Source organism: Apodemus sylvaticus, chromosome 12, assembly GCF_947179515.1.
Source record: "Apodemus sylvaticus chromosome 12, mApoSyl1.1, whole genome shotgun sequence".
Classification (NCBI taxonomy): Eukaryota; Metazoa; Chordata; class Mammalia; order Rodentia; family Muridae; genus Apodemus; species Apodemus sylvaticus.
Genome location: NC_067483.1, coordinates 82,366,433 through 82,386,917, shown reverse-complemented (window position 1 = coordinate 82,386,917; position 20,485 = coordinate 82,366,433). Strand labels below are relative to the sequence as shown.

The 20,485-nt window shown below is 40.7% G+C and overlaps 1 protein-coding gene across 1 annotated transcript in view; it reads left to right on the top strand.

The window, feature by feature from the left end:
• The first annotated feature begins 10,761 nt into the window (after positions 1-10,761).
• Positions 10,762-20,485, top strand: part of Grem2 (gremlin 2, DAN family BMP antagonist) — a 101,575-nt gene continuing 91,851 nt past the window's right edge. The window contains exon 1 of the mRNA XM_052200828.1: positions 10,762-11,023. The gene's annotated coding sequence lies outside the window, so the exon portion shown is untranslated. The remainder of the gene's footprint in view (positions 11,024-20,485) is intronic.

Sequence of the window (20,485 nt, the reverse complement as noted above, 5' to 3'; positions counted from 1 at the left end):
CCGCAGGATTTATTGGAGCACACCGACTTCTCCCAGCTGGCCGCCCGGAAGCCCCCACTAGCCTCTTGAGGGACCTGGAGATGTGGCGGCCACCCAGGCTGATCTGAAGCGGAGAGAGTTGAGCTGGGGGCTTCTGCCTGAGGCCTTGCCCCAGATTGTGTCTGTGGACCAGGTGGAACCCGTGTGCACCCCCAGGGAGCTCCGAAGGTGAATGTTGCTGTGACCTCCCCTGTGCTCCGCTCACTCCGCTGGGCAGCCGATTTCCCCAACCGGGCTGGCACACACTAGGTTAGCCTTGTCGCCCGGGCCCTGAGTCCAGGCAAACGCCTGGGAGGCCAAGGTCCGAGCAAAGTTCCCCTAGGGCTATGTCTGTTATTTGGGTCCGCCAGGTGACCCGGATGGCGGGCGTGCGCGTCCGCGCTCCCCGAAAGCACCGGGAGAGTCTGTTGTGCTAATAACCTCCTGGGCGGGTTGACACACAGATGGCCCACCAAGCCGCCCAGTTCTTGGGGTCAGTCCTGTGCCTTTTGGGGCCTAGACCCCCGTTTTGTTAGCCTCAGGCTATGCTTGTTAGCAGTCTCTGCCCTCCCGAGCACTCTGGCTCCTGTAGGCAAAATGGCGGCGCGTGCACTGGCCGGGGCAAAAAAAAAAAACTCCTGGCTGGGTTGGCGCCCCGATGGCCACTCGAACAGCCCAGGGCCTGGGTGCAGGCCAACGCCCGTCTGGCTCAGACCCCTGCGGTGTTGGGCCTAGGATTATGTTTGTGTACCTCAGTCTGACCGATCTCTGGAGCCCGGGATCAAGATGGCGGTGAGTCTCTCCTGACTGGCGGGCAGCCGAGTTCTGAAGTGGCTTCCGTGCAGCGAAAGGCTCCGCAGAACCGCAGTTGCCAAGTGTTTTTCTTTATGTGAGTTGCCTTGGTAATGTTGTGTCTTCACAGCAATAGAAGCCTAAGTAAAACATATGTCAAAACCTTCACTTCTGGTTACTCTGGATGTGAACCTTTTCTGAAGATAAGGCCAAATTAAGATGAGGATATTACAAGGGACCTTGTAACCAACACTACGGAGACATAGATTAGAGTGTGGAAGCAGCAAGCAATACCAAAGATTGACAGCCACCATCTGAAGCCAAGAAGAGCCAAGGAAATGGTCCCCTCAGACATCAGAGAAAGTGTGGCTGTGCCAATGCTTTGGTCTCAGATACAGCCGCTAGAACCCAGAACAAATCTACTAAGTCCTATGGTTCCTGGTATTCTATTACGGAGGTGCGAGGAGACCCACACACTGGAGAAGGAAAGAGATCTATTTTGGATGGGTTTTGTGCCTTCTGAAGATCATGAATACTAATGTCAGGGTTTTCGTATGACAACTATTCTAAAATGAAATAATTCCAACCACATACAAATAAATAATGAGCTCATATGAAAGATCATCAAAATGTGGAAAATACATAAGGAAATATACACAAGAAAATATACACAGGATTCAGAAGAACCTTGCAATACATGTAGAATTATCTTCTGACCAAAACTGAAAGTAGGCAGGGCAAACATGTAGAGGAAGATCAAGAAGGTCTGTGAGGCATAAGTCCTTGGGATTTCATAGCAAGCTAACTGCCATGTACCACCTAGAAGTGCTCAATAATAAACACAGACATACACATGGCAAGGAGTATAGTTTGAATACTCTTGTTAGTATTATGAAATCAAGCAAGAGATGACTTTAGGACTGATCACAAGGACACAGAGCGTCTCCCTTATGTGCTTTGCTTGCCGGCACCAGGTCTCATTCTGCTGCCTGAGTTTGAGATTGGTGTTCCCTATCAATTTAGTTCACTTTATTAACCCCTAATATGTTGACACTTGGGTACAGAAGTTTAATCAATAATTTCTCTTGATGAGACACATGCACTTCATTAATATTCATGAGTTTCTGAAACCATGAGACTGAGGGATGTAATCTTATTGTTACCCAATCCCCACAGACCTATGACTCTGTGACCCTGTCTGTGTAACTACTCCTGATGAGAATCTCCCCCACAAAGGCACCAGCTGTGGAGGAGGCTCTCTGTCTTGCTCTCCTAATGGGACAGACCTAGAATCCTTATGGGACCAAGCTTGCTCTGAGGCTGGCCAGCTGTTCCCCTGTCACTGATCCTGCTGCTTTCAGAAGTTTGTGCAGTGCAACCTAGGATGCACATTAATATAAAACCTCTGTAAATATTCCAAACTAACTTTTGTTCCCTTCCAAATATATCAGGAATGTTTGCTTGAGGCCCTTCCAGAAGGCAAGGCTTGTACTGAGGAGATCAGAAGTAACAGCTCAGATTGTTTGATTTCGGTCTTGGCCCTGAGCTAGAGGTGGATTGCTTGACCTACTTGGTAAATAACCTGGATCAGAGCTTTTACAAAACAACATCACATGGTCAGAAAGATAGCTTAGTGTCTTAAGGCTCTTGCTGCTCAGGCTGATGATGTGAGTTCTATTCCTGATACTCTAGTGGTAGGAGACAACCGATTCCTGTAAAGGAGTCCTTTAATCCCCTTCCCCTGCATACACATGTTCACACACAGAGACAACATGCACACATACTAACAATTTAAATACATGTACCAGAACATAATGTTGCATATTTCTATTGTTAGTGGGCATTAACTTGACATCAATACTTTGTATTATTTAAAAAAAAATAGAAATTACTAAAAAACTCAAATGGGAGAATCTTCCCCCCAGGGCACCAGCTGTGGGGGAGTCTCTCAGCTTTTCTTTATCTAACATTGTACATTGCCATCGTTAGCAGCCACTAAATTAAAATTTACAGTTCCTCTTATTTAAAAAACAAATCACTTTTTAAAAAGGAACAATTTCAACTCCCCCACTTCTCCAGAAACTACTTTGTGAGTCAATCAGTGAGTTTTTTTCTGAGGCATTGGGCTACACATCTCTTCGATAAACTATGTTACATTGTGGAAGAGAACAGTTTTACTTACCACAACAGTGCAACCTAGTTCTGTATTCACATAATAAAGAATTGTTTTCATATCTACTACCAAAAGCAATGCTAGATAATACTGTGGTCTGATTTAAAGCATCATCAAGGTTTATGGTAGGTCTTCTTTACAGAGAAGGAAACTGTGATTGAGACAGGTGAAGAGGAAGGATATATTTCAGGTTTGGACCTGGGCCATCTGCCTCCGGAACTCTGCTTTAATCACACAGCTTGTGTGTGTCTCATTGTTATAGCAACTGTGCTTCCTGGGGAGCTGACAAAAAGTGGAGCACACAGATAATGCCAAGTAGGAACAGAGGATAAAAAAGACTTTCTATAAGGAGAACTGGAGAGAGGGAGGCGTGTCCTACCACTGTAAACACAAAAAGGGGATAGTTATAGGATAAGCCTAGAAGGAGTGATATGAATTTTCAAGTTGAAAATAACATTTAAAGAAGGAAGGAGGAATCCATGAGTTAATGTGGATGTAGAAATACACATGACTGCGTGTGCCTCCTCTCAGCATTTTGCTCTTCTATTACAGCTAGTTGTTACACAAGACTAGAAGATGTGTATTTATAGTCACTCATGTACCTCATCACTATGGAATGTGACATGTGGAAGAAGCTGTTACCAGGAGCATCCTTCCATTGTGCCACCAAGCAGGGATTGTCATTTAGAAGACACCAACTGAAGAAGCAAAGAGGTGAAGCAAGGCATAACTAGTGATATCAAACAATCAGGTATCTACGTATAGAAACATCATTTAGTTTATGTTGTAGGACAGTCACAAAATGACCAATAGTCTCTGTGGCTCATAGCAGCCAGGTTGTATGACTGACCATCATCTGTCACATGGACTATGACCCTGCTTCAAGCCATCCTCCCTGAGAGAACCAAGAACCTTGATAGTCTCTTGGAAGAAAAAATTAAGGAATGTATTGGGCCATTGGAGGGCTCTAAAAGCCTTGTTTTGGAAGTACACATGTAAACTTTGCACTTATTCTCATAGCCTGAGTTAGCCCAATTGCAAGTGTCAACCAGCAGAATGGGTAGAGACAGTCAGCTCTCTTGGTCAACCATCATCGAGCATTTAAGTCAAACAAAAATTTTACTGGATAAAAAGTACTGGAATTTTTTAAGAATTATGTTCCATGCCAGTTGGCATTCTACATAAGGACATTTTACATTTTGATATGTTGTTTTGACTGTGTACTTTAAAATTAAATAGTCATTGTATGCTCTTGTAGTAAAAAAAAAAAGTCTTTGAACCATTTAGCCTTATTTCTAAATCACAGTCAGTATAATTCTGTGAGTGCTAAAATCCATCCGGAGAACATATTTCTCCCACATCCAAATGATGGCAAGTCAAGTCTCTGATCTGCACGAGAAGGGCCTGTCCTATCAAGCTTGGAATTTGTCCATTATTATTTTCTCCACATCAGGCTCTGGGTAAACCATTTAAAGCAAAATCTATGTTAATCCTCTTATAAAACTTGAAGATATTTTTGATCCCATTTTGTATGTATGATAACTGATACCCATGAATAAAAGTGAATGTCCAAACACTAGGTGATTCAGAAATTAGAGCAGTGACATTGAGACCCACACACTAAGCTTCTGTGTGATGATGTTCATCATCTAAACTTCATCCTCAGGCTTCTGTTACAACTTGTTAGCTATGGATTTCTTTTCTTATTTAGTGACATTTTCAAATAAGAGAAATCCATGCAACTCCTTTCAGTTCATTGAAAGCTTTAGTGCGTGAATGCACACAGAAATCAGAGAGTTGATACAACTGGATTCATCTTGTCTGCTTATATGCTTATTCTAGTACATCCATAACTAGGGTACTCTCTTTCCATTGACTTTTTTAATATTTAAACTTATATTTCTATAAATTTCCAATTATAGAGATAGATAGATAGATAGATAGATAGATAGATAGATAGATAGATGATAGATGGATGGATAAATGGATGGATGGATGGGGAGAGAAAGAGTGAGAGAGATGGATAGATGGTAAATAGGCCCAGTTTAATCTCTTCAAAAGAAGAAATCTGGTTAATAATCAACCACCATGACCTCTTCAAAGTAAACATTGGATTTCCTAGCCTGGTATCAATAGCATGGAGCATACAGACAGATAGGATATGTACAACTGTGTACATCTGCCTTCTTAGCTCCTTTGGTCTGGGAAGGAGAAAGGAGCTATGGGAGTAACTGGAATCATAAGACAACCATCTTACCATTTCTTCTGGTACATTTGGCTTATAGTTTGAGTTTGAAGTATGTAACATGGGTTTATGTTTTGAATGTTTGGTCCCAATTGGTAGTATACTTTTTAAATGTTCTAGAAATGTTGAAAGGGAAGGCCTGCCTAGGGGAAAGCAGGATTTTCAGGTCCCTGACTTTCCCTTTGTTCTCTGCTTCCTGATCCATCACAGTATGAACAGCCTGACCATATAGACTGTGACCACAACGATCTTAGTTACCCTGCTGTGGCTTCTCTGCCAAGATGGATTGACATCCTCTGATATTGTGAGTTAAGACCAAGGCTTAATTCAGTTTTCCATTCTTTTTTACATCATTAGTTGATGGCATAGCAATACAAAAGTGCCACTCCAGATTTTATTTCATTCCTTAATAATTCCTTGAAAAATTTATACAATGGATTTTTGGACATATTGATCCTCCAAAGTTTCCATTATGTCTTCCCAGATGCATTCCCACGCCCATACACTGTGCTCTGCCCCTAGTTTTGTGTCTTTTTCCTTTTTGTAACCTATTGACTCTAATTTGTGCTGCCCATATGCTCCTGAACGAGCATGGGGTAATTTCTAGAGAGTAGTCAACCTACCAACAAACATACTAAGCGACTACAACAACTTTTTCTCTAGTCTCCAGAAGTCATCTGTTCCTCATTGCTCCTCAGGTGTGGGAGCTTGACAACCCCTTCCGACTGCATGCTCGACTGTTGACGGCTTGATTCTGTGTGGGTTTTGTGTAGACAGCTGTAACTCTTGTGAGCTAATGTGTAAAACTGTTCTGTCACGTCCAGAAGGAACTATTTTGCTCAGGGCCCCTCACCCTAACCTTCAGATCTTACGATCTTTCTGCCTTTTCTTCTGCAATGGTTGCTGAGCCTTGATGAGGGGATCTGATATACATGCCCCAATTTTGGCTGAGCACTCCACTAATATTTATTCTTTGTGCTTTGTCCAGTTGCGAGTTTCTGCGTTAACAATCATATGCTGAACAACAACAAAAATTCCTCTGATGGTGTCTGAGAGATGCACTGCTATATGGGTTGAGAGAGTAGTTCAGATTCTGCTAAATGGTCATAGTTTTCAAATTTTATTTTATTTTTTTGTATATTGCATGAATGTACAGTTTACACTACAACAGCACATTTAGGCCAAAGGTAGCTTTATGCTCTGATTTCACCCATTCCATCTCTTCCTATCCATATCTCACTACCAAGAGTACAATGCAAAGACTTGGCTGACATCTAATAAACATGGACTAATGAGTCAGAAGAACCCATGGCCACCTGCTCCCTGGGTCTTAAGGGAAAATATGGGGCTTCAGATGAATATGTGGTCATTTCCTTTCCTATTAATTTCCCAAGCTCATCTGTGGACTGTGCTCTCTGCTCTGCTGGGGTGACAGAGACATGACAGATGGCACTCTCATGGCCAAGGAGCTTACTCTAAAGTACAGGAAGGGCTATATTTTTTCTTATAAGAGTCATATAAATCATTTGTACACATTTGGGCAGGAATACTATGGCAAAATGTGATCAATTCTATTCCATAGAAATATCAGTTGAAAAGATCACTATGTATACATATATTTATATATGCACATATATATGAATCACAGATATTTCATTCAGAGATGGGTGTAAGCAGAACATCAACAAAAATATTTATTGTGTTTTATAAGATAAATATTTTTATATGATGGAGTTCAATATGTTAAAGCATTCCATATCAAAATAATTTTAACAATTTTACCCTTAAAAATCTATGACAATCTAAGGAAGGTATCTAAAGCTCTAAAATGAGTAAGACCATTTATGGACCTATCAGTAAATGAGTAGATGAAAAGAGAGCCATTTAAATGAATGAAGAGATGGAAAGGGGAAGAATGTTAGCATTAATAAAGCATCCAATGTATAATTGAACAGGACCAAGCTTTAAGATGGGATGGTTTAATGTGGGCAGCGTGAGGTCCATCTTCAGCTTCCCAGTCATTGGGGACTCATGTATCTTTGTGTAGAAGAATACAAATCATAACATTTTTAGCCTTTTAACTTCTTATTACAAATTATACACACAAATACATGTATGATTATATACATATGTATTCCCCAAAGAATTTATGAATATGTTAAAAAGAACAAATTGTCATCTTTACCCCTTAACTACATCTTTTTAGATTTAATATTATACTGCCAATATCATCCAAAAATCATATACTCCTTAGTTATGTTTAAGTCCAGTAATAAATTCATAGATATTTTAAGGTTGAAATAAACCTTAGGCCATCTTGTCTTACCTTCTAGCAACACTTTGATAATCTTTTTAGATGAGAGAGAGTCTTTCGCTGACCAGTTCATGACTTACATCAAATTCTCTAATACCCCAACAGGGAATCCTTTTAGCTACTGAAAACATTATGTGTAAGAAGCCTTTCTGTAGTCTGAATTTGGTCTGTCATTGTTTTGTCTTTCTCCTCAAAAGAACTCAATGCTTTGGGTCCATTTAAGATCTTCCCCACCCTTTCATACCATTAACCTGACCAGGTCAGGTCCAAATAACATTTATGTGTAGTGCACATAAGACCCTTAGAGATCCAAATAAGAAATCAACAATGAATAGACTGGAGAAATGGTTCAACAGTAACAGTGCTTGCTGGATAAACCGGAGAACATACAGAACCCCTATAAAAAACAAACAAACAAAAAAAGAAGAAGAAAAGAAAAGAAAAGAAAATGAAAAGCCAGATGTAGTGGTACATGCTTGTAATTATCCCAGTGCTGAAACAGCAGAGACAGGAGCAGCCCTTGGTCTCACTGACCAGCCACTCTAGTCTGCTGGATGAGACCCAGCCCTACTGAGAGACCGTCTCCCAAAACAAGATAATTTCTTGCTGAGGAATGACACTGGAGGTTGACCTCTTGCCTGGATGCTCTTGCACACGCACACAAGTACACTCACCTATACACCTCTGTACTTAGACACTTAAGCGTATACATGCATGCACAAACATACACATAGAGAAAGTATTGATGAAAATGACAATGCCCTTAAAATATTGCACAGATTGTGGGTATCTATCTCCCTCCCATTTGAAAGCCTGCTCTTGCTTTGCCATGAGTTCTATCTCTAAGACAAGACACTCCGTTCTCTGAGCATTTCTTATAAATTATATTATGTATAATCATTATCTTTTTTACCTCTCTTGGATGCATGCCTCTTGTTTAAAAAAAATAGCATATAGAGGTAAAAAGGGTGCCAAGGGAGAGTAGAATATAGAATAAAGAGTGCCGGGCTATTAATCTGCACTGCAGCCCACTCATTATTGTTCCTATCAAGACACAAGAGTTTTCATATTACCAATGTCCATACCGTTTGCAACAAGTAAGGCTTAATGAACTGTAGCATTTAGGAATTATCTCTGAAAAAAGCTGTCTTCTTAAAGTAGTAAATGATCAGAAGAATAAGGAATATATTCAAATGATTTATTTTCCACTAATTGCATAACTGATTAGGCTCAAGAAGTGCCCTTTAAATCATCCAGTTTTGCTCTTCATTAGCTGGATTGAATTTATTACCTGAAATGAAATTTAAGATTTATCTGTGCTTTTCTTTTTCTTCCTTTTCCTCTCCTCCCCTCCCTCCCTTCTTCTGTTTTATTGGGACAGAGTGTAGCTGAGTTTTGATATGTGCCCTATGCATGCCTGGGACTCAAGGTCCTCCTTTGGCCTTCCAAATTCGAAGCATACAGCCACGCTATCTATGCCTTTCCATTATTCATCACTCTACTGACACAGTCTCGCTAGTGATATGAAACACTATGAGCCCTGTATATAACCAAAATAAAAAAGATCTACTTTATTGGTTATTACTGTTGTTTTGATATTATTTGTGGGTTGTCCCTTTTTGTATTCATTCTGAAGCCACAACTCTAAAGCAAGGGACTGATAACTTATTTACATATGTGACTACTCCTGAAATCATGTAAAGAATGATTATCAGGTTAGACAATTGAGTCCCCGATGACGGCTCTTTTGGACAAAGGTGAACACTGGATAGAATCTGCCGTATTGACTCTCCGGCTTCCTCTGACTCACATAGTTAGTATGGGAAGATAAGTCCAAGAAGATAGGAGAGAGGCCTTCAGCCATCTTCCAGCTGTGCGTGGTGCTATCCTCCTTCATCACTCTGTTTCTTCCCTCAGGAAATCCGGGATGTCTTGGCTGATTCTAGGTGGGCCCATTCTGAGCAACAGCTTTGCAGTTCCAGATGTTTGGAATGGGTTTAAATGTGAAAAGAAAACAGGTAAGATGTTGGCAGCAAATATATATATATATAAAAAAACAACATTATTTTCTATGATTTTGAACTAAGGTGTGCTATGAGTTGGCTGAAGCTAGACTGTCAGGTTTTAATAAGGCCTACAAAACAGGATAATTCTGGGAAAGAAACTGTCAAGTCAAAAATCAAAATGGAGTTCTGTGGTTTCAGAAGCAACAGCTTCTGCCAAGAAAATGGTCATTCATGTTTATACGGGCACCAATAAAATATACTGATGAAAGACCAGAGTAGGCTGTTTTATAAAATAAGGTGAAATCTTATTTTCTATGAAATTTCCCAGCTCAGTAACTAAGGTCTCAGACTGTTCTTAGGCCATTTTCGTCATTGGCAGAATCAAAGGTTTATCTCCGTGCATGTACACAGATGATGATTTTACACGCAGGTGCCTTTGTCAGTAGAGACACATGGAGGTTCAGTGCTGAAGCAGTCAATGGAGACAAAAAATCCTGCAGAGAAAAAGCCAGCATCCAGCAAATGTTACAGTGAGCCGGTCTATCATGTCCAGACCAAGTGTGCAAGCATTGGTCTATGTTCTCTGGATGCTGAATAATCTCATTTGTCTTAGAAATCTCTGCATTCAAAATATAGGAAATATACGGATAATAATGACCTCAAGTGGAAAAGAAAATAAATCTAAACATTGGATACTTTGCACTAAATTCATTCTAGACTTTATTCATTAGTTAAACTCATTTTTGGCCATGGAATCAGCTTGCCTTTGATTTCACCCGCCTTAGTTATTAAAAACAAAAGGAACCTAGCTTTATGTGCACGTGCACACACATGTGCTTGTATGTGTGCATGTTTCTATATTCTTGACATTTTGTGTCCATCCTAAAGAGAATGATCTGAAGGCATGAATGGGGTTTGCGGGTAAAGAGGATGGTGGATTTCTCTACATAACAGGGTTTGGATTGGAAGTCTGCTAAACAAAATGTTAAGAACTGCCCACAAGGTTGTAAATCCAGTCTACAAGGAGGAAGGGAGAAATACTGAGAGCGACTGGTGTGTGTGTGTGTGTGTGTGTGTGTGCGCAGTGTTTGTGGGTTAGATGAGAAGCAAGGGCTGAGTGAAGCCGGAGAAGGAGGGGGTGACTGGTGTGATTTGTTTGGTGTTCTGAGCCAATAGAAACTCCAGCCTGTGATAATATCCCCATGCAGCGCCTAGAGGACTCAGTGCTGTCTCCAGCTCCTTCCACATCTGCAGGCGCGGCCGGGACGCGCTCCGCCCTCTGCGCGCTCCGCTAGGCTCTGCTCGCTCCGCTCCGCACACCCTCGCTGCTTCGCTGGCCTCCTGCAGAACCAGGCTGCGGCTGCCCCCGAAGATCCGGCGCACGCCCCGCTGTGGATCGTGTCATTCACACTGAGGAGAGGGACGGGGAGACACACAAGGAAACCTAGGAGGAGGCTTCCATCTCGTCATTGCAGGTATGCGGCTTGTCACGACCTATCTGAAGCGCACAGGTTTCTGTCTTCTGCTTGTCCAAATCACGTAGGGTAGATTCACGTCTGTCCTCAGGACTGGTTGGCAGAGAAGCGCTTGAGTTACACCGCTTCTCTGTGGCTGGGGCCATCAGGTGGATTCACCTATTGAATTCTGCGTGGGTGGAAACCCCAGACCTTTAAACTTCACCGCGATCTTTAAATTAAATAATTAATTAATTAGTTAATGAATTAACAGCAGTATCTGCACATTGTCGTGAGGGTACCCCTTGGTGACCTGCATTATAACGATGTCCCTTCATGTAATTGTTTAGAAAGCAGGTTTTTAATATAGTCAGTCTACCTAATACGTTAATGTGTTCCTTGTAGTATCAGGAAGCCACAGAAGACTTGGGCATGGTCTTTATTTCCTAAGCATATAGTCAAAGTGAATACAACCTCGTAGCTGAAATGTCACTATGTATTTAGGCTGTGTCTGAAAGAGAAAAAGAAAGAAGCGAGGCAGCAATTTAAAAAAAAAAACGCAGTTGTCATGGTCTTACCTTCACTGATGAATTAAAAATACATTTGTCTTTCAGAACCCTTGACAGGATGAGTTCCAAACTCTCTCAAATTAGGTTAAAAGCATTGAGAATTGATCCTAGAACTCAAGAGGCTGAGGCAGGAAGACTGTGAGTTCCAGGCCAGCCTGGGCTACATAGTTAAAACTATGAACTGAAAAACTTCGTACCAAATATAAACATTGTCAGGCAATGAAATTTGTAGTTCGTAGTTCTGTTTAATTGTCAAAGGTATATATTTCTCCGTGTTTATTTTTGAGGAGAAAGGTGACAGAGGGAGACAAAATAGCTATTTTCCTGGGATTTCGCCATGTTTGATTCACAATTTTGAAGTTGGTTATGTAATTTTTTCCCCACGTTGATTACTTATGATTAAATTAACATTGCTTAATCAGTTCCATCTTCCCGGAAAAGCCAAAGGGACTGAGTAACTGTGATAAAGGACTGGTCCTGTTCTGGACAGTCCTCAGGGCTGATATTCACAGGCCCTATGCTCTGTAAGAAGTGCTTTTTTCTGGAATGGGGATACAGAGTAGGGCTCGCTTCAGGATGTCATGTGGGTAATCAGATGCAGAATCTGCATAACAGTCTACTCAATCAGCTCCTGGGACTTGCTGGTAGAGACCCATTCATTGACAGTTCAGAGCTGTCTCATCCCCCTGGTACCTGAGTTTCAGCACTGCCCTTATCCCAAATCTTGTGCCTGGCCAAGCAAGATAAGGAAGTTATAAGAAAGCTATTCACTTTGCATATCACCATGGAGAGTTTAAGTTGACCCATTTTCTTTTAATCAGATGACTGTGTTCTTTCGTCATTAGGAAGAAGGCATGCGTCGTTCCACTGTGGAGTTAGGAAAAATGTCACATTTTTGCCCTTTGACTAAAGCGAGTGATCACCCGTGACATGTTTAAGAAATTTTGACAAGCAATACTGTGTTTGAGGAGTAAATGCTGTGTTTAAGGAAGAATACGTTAGTACTGTAGAGAAATGCGTCTTACCCTTCACACTCAGTATACCTAGGAACACAGAAAAGAGTGCTGAAAACATTCAGGACATCTCATCTCATCGCATACAAACCGATTCTAAAATGTTCTCTAGTCATTGCATGCAACTGTCCCAAATTAAGTCTATAATTATCAATAATAATATCACTATTAATTATTACTGTTGGTGTGTGTGTGTGTGTGTGTGTGTGTGTACGTGGTGCTAATAGAAAAACTTTAGGGACCCACTTCTCTCCTTCAGTAGTGGGATCTTGAAAGCAGACTCAGGCCATCCGGCTGCCGCCACCGAACCATCCTGCAAGCCTGGTTAGGTTTGTTATGAGCACTTGTCCCGTATTCCATAGCTCAATTCTTTTTGCCATTCAACTCCAAAGCCATGCTGGGTGTGTTGCATTGACTAAGTGAGCGTCTGGGTGCATTCATCTTGTACAGGCTGAGATCCATGTGGCTTTCCGATATACCTGGATGGGGGTCTGGGCATACACATACAGTCTTTTGATTACTTACTGTTTTATGCTATTATCTTTTGTGAAGAGAGACACTCCAATCCTGATTCTCTTTACATCTCACAATAGCCAGCCAGAGATCTAGAGTTCCTCAAACTATGTAAGGTATAATTTAAATAAATCACATGCCTTCAAATATTTTAAAACACCTCCGCCTTAGCTCTCTTTTGATTCAGGAGAATGGCTTTGAATCCTGAGTTGGGTCCTGGCTTCTATTGATATGAAATGACTGTATTGCCTGGTTCAAGGGCAAACTGTGATAGGCCACAGTCTCCCGGGGCACACTGCAGGCTGGGACAGCCAGGTTTGTTCTCCAGTGGCATGACAGCAGATATGCCAGGTGGCAGGCAAGAGCTCCATGCCAGACTCTTTCAGTTAGGAGCACAGCAATGAATTATTTCAACCCAAGAAAATGTGCCCCATATTGAGCTTCTGGCCAGTCCCACAAAGGACCAGCATGTAAGACGAATTTCGTAGAAGGGGAAGACATGTAATTATAAATTTGATCTATGGTGGCATCTGCTTCTTCAATTACCTGCTTCTCCTCCTATCACATAACTCTCTTGTCTCTAAGACTGTACACATGGACTTAATAATGTATAAAACCAAACCTGATCACATGTCAGGCTACAAAAATGTGGTCCTTAGACCATTCATTGCAACACTAGCCTACCACTTTTGTGTACTTGGCTACTACCATATCTTCTAGTAGGAAAATCCCCTGGCCTTTCCTGCACATTGACAGTCCCAGCCCTTGGCGGGGCGCTAATTGGTAGAGATGAGTCCCTGAGCCCTGTGGGAGTTAAGAGGGTGGAGAAATGTTTCACGGAGCAAGAATGTGAAGTGAGACTCTGTGACGGTGGACAGCCTCAAACAGGAATTCAGGAGCTGGAGGGAAAATGAGTCTACTTCCTCTGGTTAGCTTTAAGGATATAGATTGGATGCGATATCCTGAATATTTTCAACACTCTTTTCTGTGGTCCTAGGTATACTACACACAGGTGTGGGATTGAGATAAACACTTTTGATGTGCTGACAAGCTTGGACATGCGAGCCAGAAGGGGGCAGCATGCAAACTCTGAAAAATAGGAGGCCTCTTCTACATGCGCTTGTCCCAATTTCCCCAATGGCTACAAAATGCCTGTTTAATCTACATACCCTCCTCCTTCTGGAAAACACAGCGTAGAGTCTTAAGAAGCGATATGTCACCCAGAGGGATGTTTTTGTTTTTGCTAGCTTTGCTTCAGAGTTGGAGTTGCCAGAAACAAGGAGAGTGAGCAACTATTTGACAGAGAGCTCAGCTTCTGCTTCTTTTAGCTAACTTCACTTGACTCTGATCAAGCAGTCTGTGTACTATCAGGAGATGAAAGAATGGGAAATCAAATACAGGGAAGAGGGAAGAACGAAGGTTGATCTTTCCTTGAGGTTTCTCCATGAATAGTATTTTTTTTTATTAGTTTGTTGCTGCTTTATCAGCAAAACCAGCCATTTCTGTGTGTCTCAAGTGTAAACTCAAGGCCTCTGCATAATCAATGATGCTTTTGAAAACTGGGCTTTTAAAACTAGAGATGTGGAACAAGCTGCTTCAGTGATGGGTGGAATCTAAGACACGCTAACAAAACCAAGGAACAAGTATCTACGTCTAGGCCCAGGGATGGTTAAATGCCTAGCCTTTCCTAATTATTGTCTAACTCTCAGTGATTCGAGTTAGAACTGGAAGCAGCAGTGGAGGCTCTGGGTCTTAGACCAGAGATGATAAATCCTACATTATTCTTCAGTCTCTGAGCTGAGTCCTTTCTTGTGTGATTTCTTTCTTTGGAGACGCTTCATAAAAGAAAACATTCACCACTCTTATAGGGTGTGACTGACAGTGCTGACACCTAAGTGGCCAGGTGTCCTCCTTTGGTGTCATTTAGCAGTTTAGAGATGTTAGCCTCAGAGGATCCTGTCTCTTTGCTGTCTTTAGGTCATCCGCCGTACAGCTCACTACTGATGTTGAGGGCTGAGAAGAAAGCTCAGAGTGGGGTTTTAGCACCCATACTGAAGATCACAGAGAAGCCTCATTCTGGGAAAGCTGTGCTTTCCTGTGAGTGAGAAGGTCTGAGTTAAGGATAGATGCCTCAGAGAAAGGAAAGCCAAGGTAATTTTGTCAAGAAAGCATGGTTCCAAGCTCCTAGAGTGAAATACAAGAGGCTCAGGGAACTGCCCACGTGTGCATCAAGGAGTCCTTGAAAGCACCCATATCTTCTTTAGGGCCACTGTACTCCGCTTGAGGTAGGTTGCCCCTGTATCAAAGCAAAGGGATTTCAAGGACAAGATTGAAATTCTTTAGTGTCTGGGAGAAGAGTGGGGTCATTGTGTGTCTCTGTCCTCCCCTATTTTTTTGCTGCATTGGTTTCTGACACAATCCTACTCGCTCTCTGGAACTGTGCAGTGCCTCCATGCTGAGGCTCTGAGGAAGGATAGATTTATTCAGGGTCCTTGTGGAAGCAAGGATATTGCTGCGAGAGTGGAGGATCACAAGGGAGAGAGAAAAGACTAAGTCCAGACACTTGGGAATAATTTATAACCTCTGGTCTAAGTTCCAGAGCTCCTCCGCTGCCTCCAGTTCACTGTGGCTCGGCAACCCTGACACCAACTCCTTTCAGGTAGTCAACTAAACCACAGCACTTTCCCCCCTTTTTAAAGGGTACTTTGAAATTAAAAAAATAAAAAATAAAAAAAAACCCCAAATCTATGGTATGAGAATTCTGGCTGGGATAATAACCCTACTAAGAAGACATATTTGTGCAAATAGTTCATGCAAAAGCTGTTTATGAATCTTTTATGCAAGGGAATCAGAAGGAAAGGAAATGTTCTCTAGAGGGGAAGGTTTTGAGGAACACCAGGCCAACAACACAAATATTCTCAAATGTGACTTTCATGGTTTGGGTTAGTACAGGTTCCCAGCATAACGTTCCCTTCTCCTGTCATATGTTCAGTGTCACAGCAAGTGGGAGAGAAGACAGTGGGCAGGGGACCACCTGACTCTCTCATATGAAATTCTAAGTTGACATTGGCTAGTTGAGATATTGCGTGCCTTAAAAATATCATTCAACCCGATTCAGTAACCATGACTTAAGGCTGATAGGAAACCAGCTTATTCATCCATGAAAAAGTGTTTGCCTCTAACTGCTTTTACACAGTTATAACATGAATACTGTGTTATATTTTCTAATTACTTTAGTTGCATTGGAAAAAAGCTGATAAATGCATAGGGAGTAAGAGCTAAGTAGGTATAAAGATGAGACTTCACCAATCACCTTTGCTAGGCATCTAAATTTCTCCAACTTTTCAAGAGATCTTTAATTCCCCATCCCCCCCACTACTCATTTGGAAAACTACAATTCATCTAACATTTGGTGAACGCATGCCACATGCCAAATAGCAAGAGGCATATTTATTCAGATCATTGAATTTGGTCTCCACCAAAAATGCAGATATTGAGTGTTTATGTAACCACAACATTGAATAGCTGTAAATATAACCATTCATTCAACCATACAAGTATGCATTTCTCAGGTGGCTACTGAGCCTCTTTGTGTAATAACAAGAGAATTATGTGTGCTTTTAACATTATTTTAGAGCATATGCTACATGTTCATGCTATATTTCATAGACTAAACACATGAAGACATTCTCAAACTCAAGTCTGATTGAGAACTAGAGCTGTGCTAGTCTCTTGAATAAGATTGTGTTTCATGCCTGGGGACCACATCTTCTACTCAAAGAGATTACTCAAAACTACGCTTTATGAAAATGTTTGGGTAACAGGGACATGTGGATTCAGGTAGGCATCTTTAAGTATTTCTCTCAACAAACAATATGAACGTCTTTGAGTCTGATTTTTCCCCAATCTTTGGAGGAGACAGATTAGAAATGTTGCTTGGTTTCAGGGAGGTATAGCATATTAGTATTTTGTTGATCTAGAAGAACACTATCTAGACATTATGAAAGATATCTAAACCCAGAAAGTAAGGAAACTTGGTTGTCATGTTCACATCTTTCCCTGGGAAACCTACCATTCGTTCGTTCTTTGCCCTAAAAGGGCAAGAGTGCACCGTTGTGTTTCATACTGGTTTAAACTTCAGCTCTATGTTCTTCCTTCTGTAAAAACATATGTCTCCAATATGACTTTGCTAACCATTTTATAGCTACCATGCAGTTTGAGCAAACACACAAGCTATTAGCAGCAGCAGCAGCAGCAGCAGCCCCAGTTTGCCAAAGAGCTGATCAACACTTTGTGCTTTTAGATTATCACAAAAATGAAGGCTAACAGATTGATGGGTTTGTTGGTAAGAATTTATCTTGAGTTCAAGCCCTAGAACCCATAGGCCATAGTGTACTTGTATCTCCAGAAGTGAGGAGATAGAGAAAGGTAGATCCCAGTTCTTGCTGGTCATTCTACCTTATCTACTTAGTGAGCATGAGGCCAGTGAGAGTCTCTGTCTCAAAAAATCAAGGTAGATGGTATCTGGTATCTGATAAAAAACACCTGAAATAGTATTGTGACTTTCTGTGCCCTTCATAACACACATATATAAGTACATACATACACACACACACACACACAATGTCAAGCTGTTACTGACCTTATGTTTCAAACCCAGACTCCTTACCCCTCCTTCAAGTATTCCTAAGGAAGTATTGAAAAGTTGTGATTTAGAGAACACTCTGCAAGGATACAGGTTACTACAGTAAAGGATGGAGAGTACCTTTAAGAGCTCAGTATCATAGGAAAGACAAGAGATATTTGATGAGAATCATAATCCACCACATTCTGAAAATACAGTGTCAATCTTGCTTAATTAACAACATTGGTTGACGACAACAGGAACTCTATTCTACTATAAGCTGTTCAAATCCTTTCTTCACCTCCTTCTACATCTGTTCTACACACCACTCCACCCAGTTAAGTGTAGGTCAAGACTTCCTGGGTGAGGTTTTGCTTACATCTTCCATTCACTTTTAAATGGTCCTTGAAGATGGGAGACTGTTTCTTATTCAATGTTTTATTTCCCAGACCAAAAGTGGTGCATAACAAACTGTATCTGGTCTGAGTCCAAGATCCAGCTACACCTAATTTAGAGCTACGATAGGAGACTGCTCTTTATCTCCAAGGAGATATGGTCTCCAAATGCTTCAAACACATGTATCTACCAGGAGCTAAACAAATGATAAACTCCATCATGATTCTCTCTCTCTCTCTCTCTCTCTCTCTCTCTCTCTCTCTCTCTCTCTCTCTCTCTCTCTGTCCCTTCTTCCTTCCATTTCCCTCCCCCTCCCTGTCTCCCTTCTTTAGTCCCTACCTCATTCCGTCTTTCCTTCCTTTTATGCTTTCTGTCCCTTAATAAACCTAATCCCTTAATGATTTAAAATGACTATTCTGATAAGGAAGTCAAGTAAATATTAAAAATCTGTTCTTCTTACAAACATACATTACTCTTTAAGCATTAAAAATATGAAGTCACCTATTATGATAGAGTTTTTCCCAAGTGAAGGAAAATGTATAGATGATGCCAGAGTGTTATCTTCTATTATGAAGCCTGCTACTTAAGTTTGGAATGCAAGCTCAATTTCTGACTACATTGTTTAGTTTGAACATTAAGAAATTCTTCATAATGAAGAAGAAAGTGGTAACATCACTGAAATTTGAAGTGTCATTGTTTTCAGATGGGAAACTTAATTTAAGAGAAACTAGAGAGTTTAATGAATTTGTTCTGTATTAATTTCAGACAGCAGGTTTTTGTTTGCTTTTATTTTGTTTGGTTTGTTTGTTTGTTTTGCTATACAAGTTATTACTATGTAGTTCAGGCTAGACCAGAACTCATAGCCCTGGCTCCCATACGTCAAGTTCTTGAGTACTAGAACTGCAGGACCATACCAAGGTTAGAGGGCAGGTTAAAATGTTTAGATTTTTTTTTTTTTACATTAGAAGTCTCATGAAAATTCAGCAGACTCTGAGAACTTGAATGGTAGCCACAATTACACCTTGAATTCTACTGGTCTGTAGTGGCAATATCTCATCCTGGCAATGAATGTAACAGATACTAGCAGCCTTAATACAATTGTGCAGAATCAAGAGCTATTTGGAAGTTTTGTTGACCCATACATCCTGACATATTGCTGATACTCTTCACAACCTCAAAACCACAGTAGTTATTAAGTTTCTTTTTGAATAGTATTTTTTAGTATTAGCATTATTCAGATACTTTTATTTATTATTATTTACATAATATATGCGTATTTCTTCATAATATCCTATATTAACTTTATCAGACCAAAAATCGGTCTTTGGGGAACAAAATATAAAACCTTCACCCCACAGGTATTAATTAAGTTAGGCTTATTAGTGGCAGCTTTTCTAACATTTGCAATTGTCATTTTTGGAAATGTGAGCCAAAATATTTGTGCTGAACATTGGGATAAAGGAGGTCTAGCTGTCAGGAGTAAACCTCATACACAGAGTTAGGTCTTGGTAGCACCAATCTCCAAGGAATCTCTACATGCTGAAAAGAGAGAGGAATGTAGACAGACTGTCTCTCCTCTGTTTGGATGCCCCTGGCTTGAGACAGATTGCTATGCCACACGAGAAGAGTCCTTGTGGGCATACCTCATAGTGCATGTCTTTGTATTTTTAATGGTTGGTCTTCAACATCAGTAATTTCCAATAAGATAAGTTGGATGACTCATGGTGATAGTTAACAGGTACCGCTTGTGTCCTGACAAGTGAGAGTCTGTCTGCATTCAGAACATCATGCTATATCCAAGTGTTGCTTTTTTATAATGGCTTTCTTCTTCTTCTTCTTCTTCTTCTTCTTCTTCTTCTTCTTCTTCTTCTTCTTCTTCTTCTTCTTCTTCTTCTTCTTCTCTGTCAGCTCTTGAAAAGACCAAATTATTCTCAACTTCAAATCTTTGTTCTGTTGTGTTGCATCTGAGTTATGATATTTAATGTTTGGCAAGTGAGTGAATGAAAAAAAAATCACATATAGAGGTCACCACAGTTACAGAACCAGTGACAATATTTTAAAAATAATACATTGTAGGGAAATAATATAAGAAATAACCCTTTGTATTTTACTCAGTTTAGATCTGAAAAATTTCCCTAAAAGCCATGTTCTGAGCTAGAAAGGTGACCCAGTCAAAACACTCAATTATTATTTTTCTTGGTGTAGTTGATATTATCATTATTGTTGTTATTATTATTGCTATTGCTTAGGATTTTGATATTAATGGAATAGTCATCAGATGGATGTCTGTGGAGGTTTATTAAAGAACAGTTCATTACTCTAAGTACTTTGGAACTGAGACTTCAATTTTGTAAACTGAGATAAATAA